Source organism: Bicyclus anynana, chromosome 3 (genome assembly GCF_947172395.1).
Source record: "Bicyclus anynana chromosome 3, ilBicAnyn1.1, whole genome shotgun sequence".
In the NCBI taxonomy this organism is placed as follows: domain Eukaryota; kingdom Metazoa; phylum Arthropoda; class Insecta; order Lepidoptera; family Nymphalidae; genus Bicyclus; species Bicyclus anynana.
The window spans coordinates 14219907-14232058 of NC_069085.1; the positions used below are offsets into that span (position 1 = coordinate 14219907).

At 36.6% G+C, this 12152-nt stretch overlaps 1 long non-coding RNA gene across 1 annotated transcript in view; it reads right to left on the minus strand.

The window, feature by feature from the left end:
- Nucleotides 1–8496: 8496 nt before the first annotated feature.
- LOC112058305 (uncharacterized) overlaps nt 8497–12152 on the minus strand; it is a 410398-nt gene continuing 406742 nt past the window's right edge. Inside the window, exon 5 of the long non-coding RNA XR_008252210.1 lies at nt 8497–8617. This is a non-coding gene — a long non-coding RNA (uncharacterized LOC112058305). The remainder of the gene's footprint in view (nt 8618–12152) is intronic.

Consider the following 12152-nt stretch of genomic DNA (forward strand, 5'->3'; position numbering starts at 1 on the left):
TCTTTATAATATTAGTTAGTACCTATAAATTAATAATTATGAAGATAAATAAATTATTTTTAAGCATCGGCTAGATTTCATTTCTATGTAATGTAGTGAAGTGGTTCGTTCTTAAATTGACAAACGATAAACATGTATTTTGGTAAATTACAAATTACAACTAAACCGTTGCTCCACACAAGTAAAACTCCTTGCATTGTGCGATTACGAACGCTGCGGTTTGGTAATGATGGAAATTATTATTAAAAAAATATGGAATATTTCTCATTTTTGGAGCACGGGAACACAGGTGGGCGCCGCAGGACCGAGTCGTGACTTACCTCTGGACCATTGTCAGGGTAATGCTTGAAATAATACGGAATATGGCTTAAACGACGGCAAAACATTGCAAGATGAATTGCCAATTAGGCCCAATCTGTTTTGCCACGCAATACTTTAAGTGAAAGACACTGCACGTTGAAGTCCAATGCAATTAAGTGATACTTGACTTTTCAATTTTTTAAACGGCTACTAAAAGCTCAAGTGAATTTTGGTTTTAACTAATATAATTATAATCACTTAGTGTAAGTATTCTGAATGGTAAAAGTTAAGTATCATTCAATAAATAAACGATTAGGTACTAATAGAGGCATGCATCAAAATTTCAAACAGATAATGGAAACCTATAGAATCTCTTTTTCATCTGTCTATCAAGACCCCGGTAGAGGTAGACCCCTAGATAGTTCAGGTCTGCAGTCAAAAATCAAACTTTGGTACTTCCCTAGATCTGTATTCAAAATTTTGCCTTATATGGAAACGGTTCAAATATGCGAACTATACGATACAATGGATGCGAACGTTTCTGACGAAAATAGCGTTCTGGGGAGTTCTGGCAAATTCGACCTGGATCTAGTGAATTTACAATATTTGGTTTATGGATTAAATAAATAAAAATAATAATCGTTTATTTCAGTTTCTAAATTGATATAAATTAGAGCAAATTTGGAACCTTCTTTTAGGATTGCGAATGCGATGGGAAAATACTTTATAATCATGACAGAGATATTTCTATTAAACATTGCATGTTTCTCTACAATTTAAAAACGAACTTTTATGAAAGTAAAATGCATCATGATCGTCCATCTTTACTGGGCGGCTAGCTTATTTAAGCATATTTTGTAACTACCTAGAGGTATATAATATTATGTATAATGTATATGAAGAGTAGGTATCATTAAGTAAATTAAATGTTCCAATAATATAGAGCTCGCAAGATGGCAGGTGGCAACCGGTGGGAGCAGCTCGCCGCAACCGCTGGGCGGACTGAGCGATTGTGAGCCAAGGACAACCCATTACTTAATTGCAGTGTATCCTCGGAACTACCTCGATCTAGTGGTTATCGTAAGATAGTTAGTTCCACGGTTAAGTGGCCGGATTATGAGTGGTTTAGGGTTCGATCCTCACCCAGTTTTGGACTATTTATTTAACCACTCCTAACTGGAGTTTGGCTTATTTAAAGAGGAAAAAAAACGAAACAAAAAACGAAAAAACGGGACTTTTTCGTATAATATGTCAATGAAATAACCATGTCAGACAATCAGAAAAACGGATAAACACTGTCGTTTCATATAGTGACTCATTTTGAAATTGACCTATTTTTTGTTGTTATGTGCATACCTGAATACTGTAAAAAAAATGTTATTTATTTGTAATATGTCTGTTTATATAGTTAATTAGAAGATATGTAGTTCTGTATGAGGATGTAAGAAGAAGGAACGTCTAAAAGTTTAAAATTTCTGGCAAGAAAAATAGCGCGTTTAACCCTTCCTTGAAATTTCCTTTTTCAGCAAGGAACAAGAGTGTAGCATACCTAGTCGCATCTTATTAATTACTTAACCAAATTGCTTAATAGCGTCAATTAAAAAACAATTTCCATTATAATTTGCAACAGAATGGGTCTCTCAAGGCATTTTTAAAAAACTACGACTTAAAAATGGCACTAAGGAGTCCTGTAAAGCGAAATGCACTTATTAGCTGAGGGGGGCGGCCTGAGAGCTTCGCCTAATGGTTGGCATTCATGGGTTGAATGGAGACATAAAATTGCCAACAATTATATACTCTCGCAATGATAACCGTGGATGCTTCAGCTTCGGCAAACGGGAGGTAGATTTAGATTTTCTGGAACATCGCCGTTTTTAAAAGCTTGGAAGCTTCCGGAATATTTAAACGTTCGTTTAATGTATTATATGTTATGTACGTACCTGCCTAGGCTTTAGTGTAAGATTTTACGCTACAATAGTAAGTTTTATAAGACGCTTCAGGTAGGTATTCTACTTTTCTACTTTCAATGTTATTTAAACAATATTTTTCAGTTATACCTACGGCTATGGATGGCGGGTATCCCATTTCATCAGATCATTATTAACCCATATTCGGCTCACTGCTGAGCACGAGTCTCCTCTCAGAATGAGAGGGGTTAGGCCAATAGTCCACCACGTTGGCCCAATGCGGATTGGCAGACTTCGCAGAGAATTAAGAAAATTCTCTTTAGGTTTAGGTAGGTTTCTTCACGATGTTTTTCCTTCACCGTTTGAAAACACGTGATATTTTATTTCTTAAAATGTACACAATTGATAAGTTGGAGGTGCATGCCCCGGACCGAATTCGAACCCACACTCTCCGGAATCGGAGGCAGAGGTCGTATTCACTGGGCTATCACGGCTACTTTAGGTACAATTTTTTTACTATATTTATTTATTATTAACTAGCTAATGCCGCGTGGTTTCATCCGCGTGGTTCCCATTCCCGTAAGAATACAGGAATAATATATCTAAAGCCTTAAGCTCGATAAATGGGCTATCTAACACTGAAAGAATTTTTCAAATCGGATCAGTAGTTCCTGAGATTAGCGCGTTTAACCAAACAAATTCTTCAGCTTTATAATATTAGTATAGATTAGAAAACCTCTACACATCAAAATATCACCTATATTTCTGTGGACTGACAAAACTAAAACGGATAACGTTTCATTATTCGGCACACATTGTTGAATTTGCACAATAACAATAGTTCCAAAACATATCCACAATCTGGCGATGCTGTCAGTAGGCGCGAGTGACGTCACAACATGGCGGCAGGTAGGCAGGAGCGGAGATAGGATCCGGTCATCCTGCCCATTTCCGGTCTTCACGCGGCCGTGACGCTTCCGGGCACGCGTCGCCGCCGTTGCTCGCAGCGCTATGGATACTGGATGGGATAACTGATGTATAACTGAGCTCTATGGGTGATTATGGTTAAAGTCTCAATTGCTCCATAGATAAGGGGCCTTACGCAATTCAAAAAGGTCTAGGATTCGATTTCGAGCTACTATCATACCGAATTACCCAGTCCTAATACAGTCCTCAGTCATACAGTCATAAGTCCAAGTCCTATTAACAGGGCAAAGGGAAATAAATATACAGGACATGAATTGTTTGTTGTTTTTATTTTTAATATACTTACTCTTAAATCACCTACCTAATACGTTAGTAATATCTGATAATACCTCTGCTTCCGATTCCGGAGGACATAGGTTCGAATTCGGTCCGGCCTCCAACTTTTCAGTTATGTGCATTTTAAGAAATTAAATATCATGTGTCTCAAACGGTGAAGGCAAAACATCGTGAGGAAACCTGATTACCTGAGAAATTTCTTGTGTGAAGTCTGCCAATCCGCATTGATTCAGTGTGATGCACTATTGGCCTAACCACTCTCATTCTGAGGGGAGACTCGTGCTCACCAGTGAGGCGAATATGGGTTGATAATGATGATGATGATGACCTGATAGTTTGTTCTTAAGGCTAAATTATACATAATCTAGTAACCCTATGTGATTTCCAATTTTGAAGTCCTGGTTTCGAGAGTCTTGAGTTGGGCTATGGAATATTGAAATATTGAGCAGCAGCAACCCGGAGTTAGGAATTCGGTGGTGTTATATCTAACCCCGTGTTTCAAAAAGAAAGTTAAGGCGTCGCTCTCTGTTATTTCATTATTTCATAGTTATCGTTATTAAGTCAAACATTGTCACCATAAGCAGACTAACCAGCATCGGAGAAACGTGGTGGATTAAGCTCCTTATCCCCATATAAGGGATGTTTTATTCTGCAGGCTAATTCACTATCTTTGACGTATGACGTATTGACGTATACGAAAATGACATTATATGTAAACGTCATCCGGTGCTTACTGGTAAAGTCATAAAGTACTTTTCATAAAAGAAGTCCCAGAAGCGGCGTTAATGTCTTATTGGCGCTCATTGCCATTTGGTAATGGCGGTCTTATTGTCATTTGTGTAAGGCGCTGTCAATTTTAGTTCAGGTTTTAGCCGCGGGACTTCTTTTATGTAGATGACATTTGTCAATTTATGTTTATTTTGATAAGTTGATAATAAAGTCCAAAATAGTGAAAAGGCCAGCTGGTGGGCGATTAAAATAGTCTGGTAATAATGACTTTTTAACCGACTTCCAAAAAGGAGGAGGTTCTACGTTCGGCTGTATGTATGTTTTTTTTTTTATGTATGTCCAGCGATAATTCCGTCAATTATGGACCGATTTTGAAAATTCTTTTTTTGTTCTGTAGGGTTTACTTCCAGGGTGGTCCTATTTTTTTCATGTCAGGATCTGATGATGGCATCCTTGAGAAATTGAGGGGAACTTTCGAAAGTTGTAGGGACGGCTAGTACGTTTGTTAGTGTTTCCATAAGGTATTTTAAACCACTACAACTTTATGAAGGTTTGAAGTTGGTCTGATGATGGAGCCGAAACACAGACGATGGAACTTGTCAAGGATTTACAGCAGTCACCTTTTGTTTGGGCTTGATTAATTTGTATTGATGAGTACTTTCCACCTATATGGGTTGTGACTGTATTAAGGGTCTGGTGATGAAGACGAGGGACAGTGAAGATAACTCCTCGACGGTTCACAGTAGCTACCTTGTGTTTGGACTTGATAAATTTGTATTGGTGAGAACTTTCCACCTAGATGGATTGCGACTGTATTAAGGGTCTGGTGATGAAGACGAAGCACAGTGAAGAGAACTCCTCGACGGCTCACAGTAGCTACCTTGTGTTTGGACTTGATAATTTTGTATTGATAAGAACTTTCCACTTAGATAGGTTGTGACTGTACACACGCAGTGGGTATGCTAACACTAAAAAAAAAAAAAAAAAATTTTAATAAAAAAAATTCAACCGACTTCCAACTCAAAAAATAACTTTAACTAAAAAGTAAAAAATAACATCCTACCTATGTGCTACCTTCTGATCAGTTTGAAGGCGGTGCCAAGCCAGTGATGTTTTAATTAAATACGTTTAAACTACAAAATTTCTGCGGTTATTCCAGAAACAGCTTTAATTAAAACACGACACTGGCTTGACACCGCCTTCAAATTGATCAGAAGGTAACACATAGGTAGGATGTTATTTTTTACTTTTTAGTTAAAGTTATTTTTTGAGTTGGAAGTCGGTTGAATTTTTTTTATTAAAATTTTTTAATTAGGTATAGTGGGAAAAATGATGGCTCTTCCAGTGAACGTTCAGATGTGGATCTAATGTTTGTGTCATGTCGTCACCCGCGGTCCGCAAGATGAGTTTTGTGGAATGAATTCGTTCATGGCGACAATTGAATAATGCGAGTGCTATCTTGGACGTCCACTCGAGTTTGAAAGTATGGCCTGGTAGGTATAATAGCCGCGAGGTTCCAACTTCTAGAGCTACTGGGATATTTTAGACATCATTTTGTTCATGATATACGAGTAGGGGCCATGTATTAAAGGGTTATATATTATTCACTCGTGAAACATAACAGTTACCTATTTATCCTTCAGGATGACGGTCGATAGGAAATAATTAGTGTGTAAATTGCTGATTTTTTGGAGATTATGGTTTTCCACTTAGAATCAGATAAGTACATGTTTATCGGTGAATTTCGCTACTGTTAATAAAAGGAGGTGTTAAAGCTATGGCTGATGTTTTAAGAATGTCTTGGTCAAAGGTCATGCGAATTCGCTGCTGGTTCGAAACTAGCAAACAGACAAGTGGTTATCTCATCTCTAGGTAGATACGACAACTCTATGCAGCTGGCGGAGCTACATATATACCAGCCTACTTATATCATTAATGTATGACAACCTCAGACTAAATACATAAGGACTAGTATCGCGCCCAAATTCACGAACAAAACTTTCTGCCATTTTCTAAGGAAAACGAGCTTAGATTTCATACATATCTTATACTAAACTTTGAAAAAAACTGTAAAAGGTTTTGTTCGTTTTTTACACCATTTAACTACACAAGAAGGTATTTTTACGAAGGTTTTTAACCGACGGACTTCGGTCTTCGTCGTTTGTGTCGTCTTCTGTTTTAGTGACACTAAACGACAGTGCTTGAGCAGATCTTATTTAGCAATCATGTAAGCTATATGGAGGAAATCGACCTTTTTTATTTTCTGCATAATTCTTATCTTTACCTAAGGTAAGTATGTCATGACTCTAGAAAGTCAACTATGCTGTTAAAATCTCGTTTTAATAAAAAATGAACGTAACATGTTACTAATGCATCGGCTACGGAACCTTTGGCCAAGGACTAGTGATTCCATATTTGAAGTTTAATTGACAGTTGCCATGGAACCACCTGACATCGGTCATGCCCATATGTCGAATTTGAAAACGCACGCGAACTTCGACATGTCGATTACAACGTTTTAGACATTATTTCACGAAACGTAACCATCGATCGTTATGTACATGACAGAATGATCTAAAAGAAGCATACACAGCAATGGAGGCTTCTCTTTAAACATAGTCGTAACATATTATGAAACATTTGGTTTAACAGAAGGCGATGGTGAAGTAATTAAAGTCACATTTCCTCCGACGCCTCTTAATTTACTTTTCTTTTGTACAGTGAACGACATGTGCCTAGTGGTTGCTAATCGTTAGCTTTCTAGCTTAGGCCTTTCTAGCTTATAATCATACTCAAGTAGGTATTTCCTTGTAATTACGTTCCATTACATGAATTACGGCTACAATTATGGTAATCTAAATACTTAGTAGGACCGTCAATATCATCCCCTTATAGATATTATATACTTAATTTAATTCCTAATTGGATTTACAAAGTGGGTTTTAATACAATTTTAACGTGGTTAGGTAGGTCACAAGAAATTAATTAAAACCTGAAGATGGAGATGGACTGATGAGCACAAGCCTTCTGGCTCATAAAGCTGATAAGGAGATACTTATTTTTATGAGGTCAACTAGTTATTAATAGGCTATATAGTCTATAGGGCTTCAACTTTATTTGTGATATGAAGTTTTAATGAATAAAGATTTATTATTATAGTTTAGGCAACTCAGACTTAAGCACTCTTGTCCTAGCCTAGAACCTTATGATACGAATACTAACTACTGGACAACGACCTCGTTCTCGTAACTACCTAGTTACTATCGTGGGTTCGACTCCCTGAACTTTCGGATTTTTTTTGTGTGTTGAGCATGGCATAAGTGTTTTTCTAGGATATATAATATAACCCATTAAGCTATGCGTTAATTTAAGGCTACATGGCTATGTACGTATGTATTGTTGTAATATAATAAAAATAAAGCATAGCGAAAAGCTTTTACCAACACCTTGAGTATAGTAAGTAGAAGGCAGTTGTTCTTGAGACGGCGCGTATTGTGGGGATTTTCCTCACTCTGGAGCCATGACCACGGGAGAGTTGAATTTTTTGTATAATTTTCTAATTGTGTTTTGTATTAAGCATATTTTGTATTTTATAAACATTGTTAACAATTAAAAAAGGACAAATAAATAAATGACAGACTAAATAAAGTACCTACCTATACATAAATATGACAACCTAATTAATTTGACCTCACAGAAAATAAATATTTTACACGTAATTTTAAAGATGTCCCATTTGTCACAAAATACTACACGGTGGCCCGAGTGAGGGCGCGACCAATTTGACTTAAGACAAATAACATATCGTGTGAAAGCAACTGTTCATTTTTTACCGGAACCTACCTATAGTTAATTTATTACTGGTTTAAACAAGTATGGCGTCGACAAGCGTGTCGATTTATATTATTTTTTTTTTGTTTTCACATCATTCCAGTGTGATGGGATGACAAAGCTGTTTCACTACCTGGTACTTTTTGCTAGCTTCTTTTGGTCTTCAATTTAAATGTTTTATGAAATATTCCGGTGTAAATATAACAGTTTTTATGAAAATTATGTCAATGTTATTTTCATAACAAATATAGTCTATATGACGTATATTGACTATAGATAGTATTCCACGGATTGACCATGTAAGTGCCAGATCCAGCGTAAAAGGGAGAGAAAAACTGCGAGCGGCTCCCTGACCTGGATGTAGTTTTATAATGATCATCATTATCAACACATTTTAACGGTCCACGTCCACTATATGCCTCCCACCTTAAAGGGAATAATTATAGCTTAGAAATAAAAGTCGATGTTTAAAGAAAGGTTTTATTAAAATAAATAAATAAAGTTATTATAGTTTAATTATAAATTAATATAGATATGTGTACAAAATCTTTATTAACTGGAACTTTGGTGGGCAGGCCGCGGAATATCTGAAACAAGCCAAAATATAAATTAATTCAACTTTTATTAACAGGAAAAAAATTATACAGATAAACTTTCATTAGGCCCGCCGACCAGCAGCTTTGTCTGTCTAGTCTAAGCACCTAATGTCTTGTATAGAGCTATCGAAATAAGGTCCATGAAGTACCAATAAAAAATAATATGAGCTAAAGAAATTCTTACTACAATACAAGGCACGTGGCTTGAATTTCTCGTACGAAACCGTTTAAAATGTCGTTCGTAAAATAATTTTCGGTGTGTCGTGCGGCGTGGACTATTAGCAGCGGTAATGGCGCATAATGACAATAAATAATCGGCACATTAAGGGACGTGTGCGAGACGCCCCCGGCGACGTTGTTACGGGCTACATTTTGGGCTATTTTGCGGGCTATACTGTTACGAGGTACAGTTGGACCTTTTTAAGTTATATGGGTTTTGCTTACGAAAAGGTAGTCTTTTCTTTCATCATAAATTATCCTAATAATAATATGCTTCCAACCGAATTGTTGTTTTTCGACCACAGCAGCCGATCTCATTCTGAGATTAACCATGCACGTAGGAGATATTATAGTGTACAAGTGTGTGCGCAAGCATAAGTGCACTTTCTATTCCTTTACTCTCTTAGTCCGATGGGACGGCAGACCGACACGACCGGTGAAAGATCAGGCGCAGGACTGACGGCTGTACGTGCTCTAGACACGGGCACGAGGCCCGGGGGTTTGCCAATACCGCCGACTTCCAACTCTAGGCCGCTATTAAGATTTTTCTTGTAAGAAAAATCCCACTAACGTATTTTTTTTGTTGGCCCGACCCAGAATTCGAACCATGGATTTGTGGGTGATGGTTGTATCTTTGTTGCATTGTTGTTGTTGTCACGCCACTACTACTGAAACGAATTGGCCGAAATTTTACATGGAGATAGATTATACACTAGATTAACACTTATGCTTACTCGTATCTTGGAAAGTCCATGGTTGTTGCGAGTTTTGTACAAAGTTTCACGTCAACGGATTCGCGGGCATTCCGTAGTAAGTAAATTCAGAATACAGAGTTTTCTGTATTCTGAGTAAGAATAATTATTGTTTGTTAGTCTCACTAGAACTCTAAAGCGGTTCGATCGGTTATGATTATTTAGTTTCTAAAACTACAGTGGTGGTTCAGGTACCTTTTTTTTAAAGTGATAAACATTCTTCAAGGATATAATATGGTAGTGGGTGAAATTGCTAGCACATATAAAACTTTTTTATGTTAAACTTAAAGCTTATCGACACAATAACCAAAGATGGAATCCTGGCGAAACGTGAGAAGTTCACATTTGCCTCAAAAATAATATGCGAGACTTTTTGTGTACTAAAATCCATACCAATTTCGCTGTTTTTGATTGATTGATTACATACAAACATACATACGTTCACATGAATCTGCTGTCATATTAGGTACGTCAGTAATATTGTAGGGGTATTTTTAAGGAGTTATTCAGTGTCTTGTCAGTCCGTCAATACAAAAACAAAGCCTCCGGGGTCCGTTTAAAGTTAACAACAGTATCCAAGTCGTGCTCGGAGCACGTGACTCAAATATTTCGGTGACGGTTAAAGTGTCGCGTCTTTCAATTTAAATATTACTTTGTAAGGCGTATTGAATAATTTCGATTATGGTGCGGTGTATATTTTTTTAAAATTACAAAACAGTATAACGTTATAAACTGGCATCGCCATGCTGTCTAGGAACCAATCGTTATGCTTCTAAGTTCTAATTTGAACTGCTAAAATGCGGAATCCAGAGTTTAGCAGCTGCTTCCTATCATACACATAATTTAAGTACCTTCAAGGTAAGAGTGAATAGCTATTTTCTGGGCAAGCGCAAAAGACTTCATCAATGCTTTTTATCAGCAGCCTAATGGATGTGGAAATTATAGGTACGATTACTATGAAAACGTAATTTTTCAAAAAAAAAATACCGTTTTCAAACATAGTAATACAAAAATAAAAGATGAAAATTATTTCACATAACCTAATTTAATAACTTTCATAAAGAAAATTTTCGAAATCAAATAAGGATTTTCTATAAAGTTATAGGGTGAGTCTAACCGGCAGGGACAAAGACTGCGTCTAACGAGACCTAGGCTTGCAGCGTCACGCCTTCTAACGAACCATTCCTCGATGACAGGCTTTAGTTGTACTACAGGTAGATGCAACAGTCCTATTTGCGGTTCTATAAATTATTCTCTTATTTAATGACGTACATTTTTTTAAGAATGCAGACTAAATATATGTACCTATATACAAAATAGTAACAAAAAATAAGCCATCATAAGAGCTTTTCGGTTATCGTTGTCTTGACAGTAGTTTGGATCTCAAGCCTAACTTGCAAGCTAATTGATTATATAATACATAGTATAAAGTTTACAGGAGTAGCATACAGTTTGGAGACTGCTCTTAATAATTTTGCAATGTTTTTTCTTCTTTTAATTTCTCCCACAGAACAGAAAGATAGCATCCCTTCGTTGTTAACATTGAGTTTTTGACACAAAAATTAATACTGTATTTAATATCGCGATGTACTCTTAGTCCGAATGTAGGAAAAATCGAGAACTGTAACTACAGATTTTTTCTAATGATTTTGATTGATGATTAAATAACACTACACAGTTAAAACTGAAGGTTTGTAGCCCGCATTACATAAATTATATTGTGTTTGGCACAGCCGACAGAGCATGGTCATCATTGGCACTTACCATATTATTTTAAAATCGTTCGGTGATTGACCTGACATTTTTGTATTACCCACACAACGAAAAAAATACTTTTCGTTGTTTACGGTGGCAAAATGACGTTATCTCCTTTTTATTATATCATGTCGTATTTTGCATAAAAAATATAAGACAATGCACCCGTTTAAAATTTGGTTCGTGCGTTCCAACAAAGAAAAAAAAATTGTTAAAAATGACAATAAAGTTGAATAATACGGAGTACAGTCGCGCGAGGTATCACTGTGTCTCATCTGCTGCTAACCTGCGCGAGTATCGCATTACACATAAAATATTTATTATTTATAGCTCGTAATTAATAAAAACACAGCCGACCACAAAAACAAGTAGCCTAACAGGAAGATATAATAACTCAATCGCGCCTACTTCGCTCGGTGCGATTTGTAAGCGTCCTGATTGCATCTCGCCCGTGCAATATAAACCCGCTAGGCTGGATACAAAATGTCGACTTACGACAAAGTACGACATCCTAGAAGTCCTGTCGTACTTTGTCGGCCACTACATAAAGCACGACAGCAGAATTCGTATATTCAACACACAAAAATACAGTATATTTTCACAGTGGAGATTAATGAGTGAAGAGAGGAAGAACAGAAATATTACTCATGTTTATATCAATAAATGTATCAACCCCAAAATTGTACCTAACTACATATAATGTTATATTTGTCAGGAAATAGTAGATTGTTAACCGAGGGTGGAAAGAATCAATTCCCGAGGTATTTAGACGCACGAGCGTAGCGAGAGCGGCTATAGTC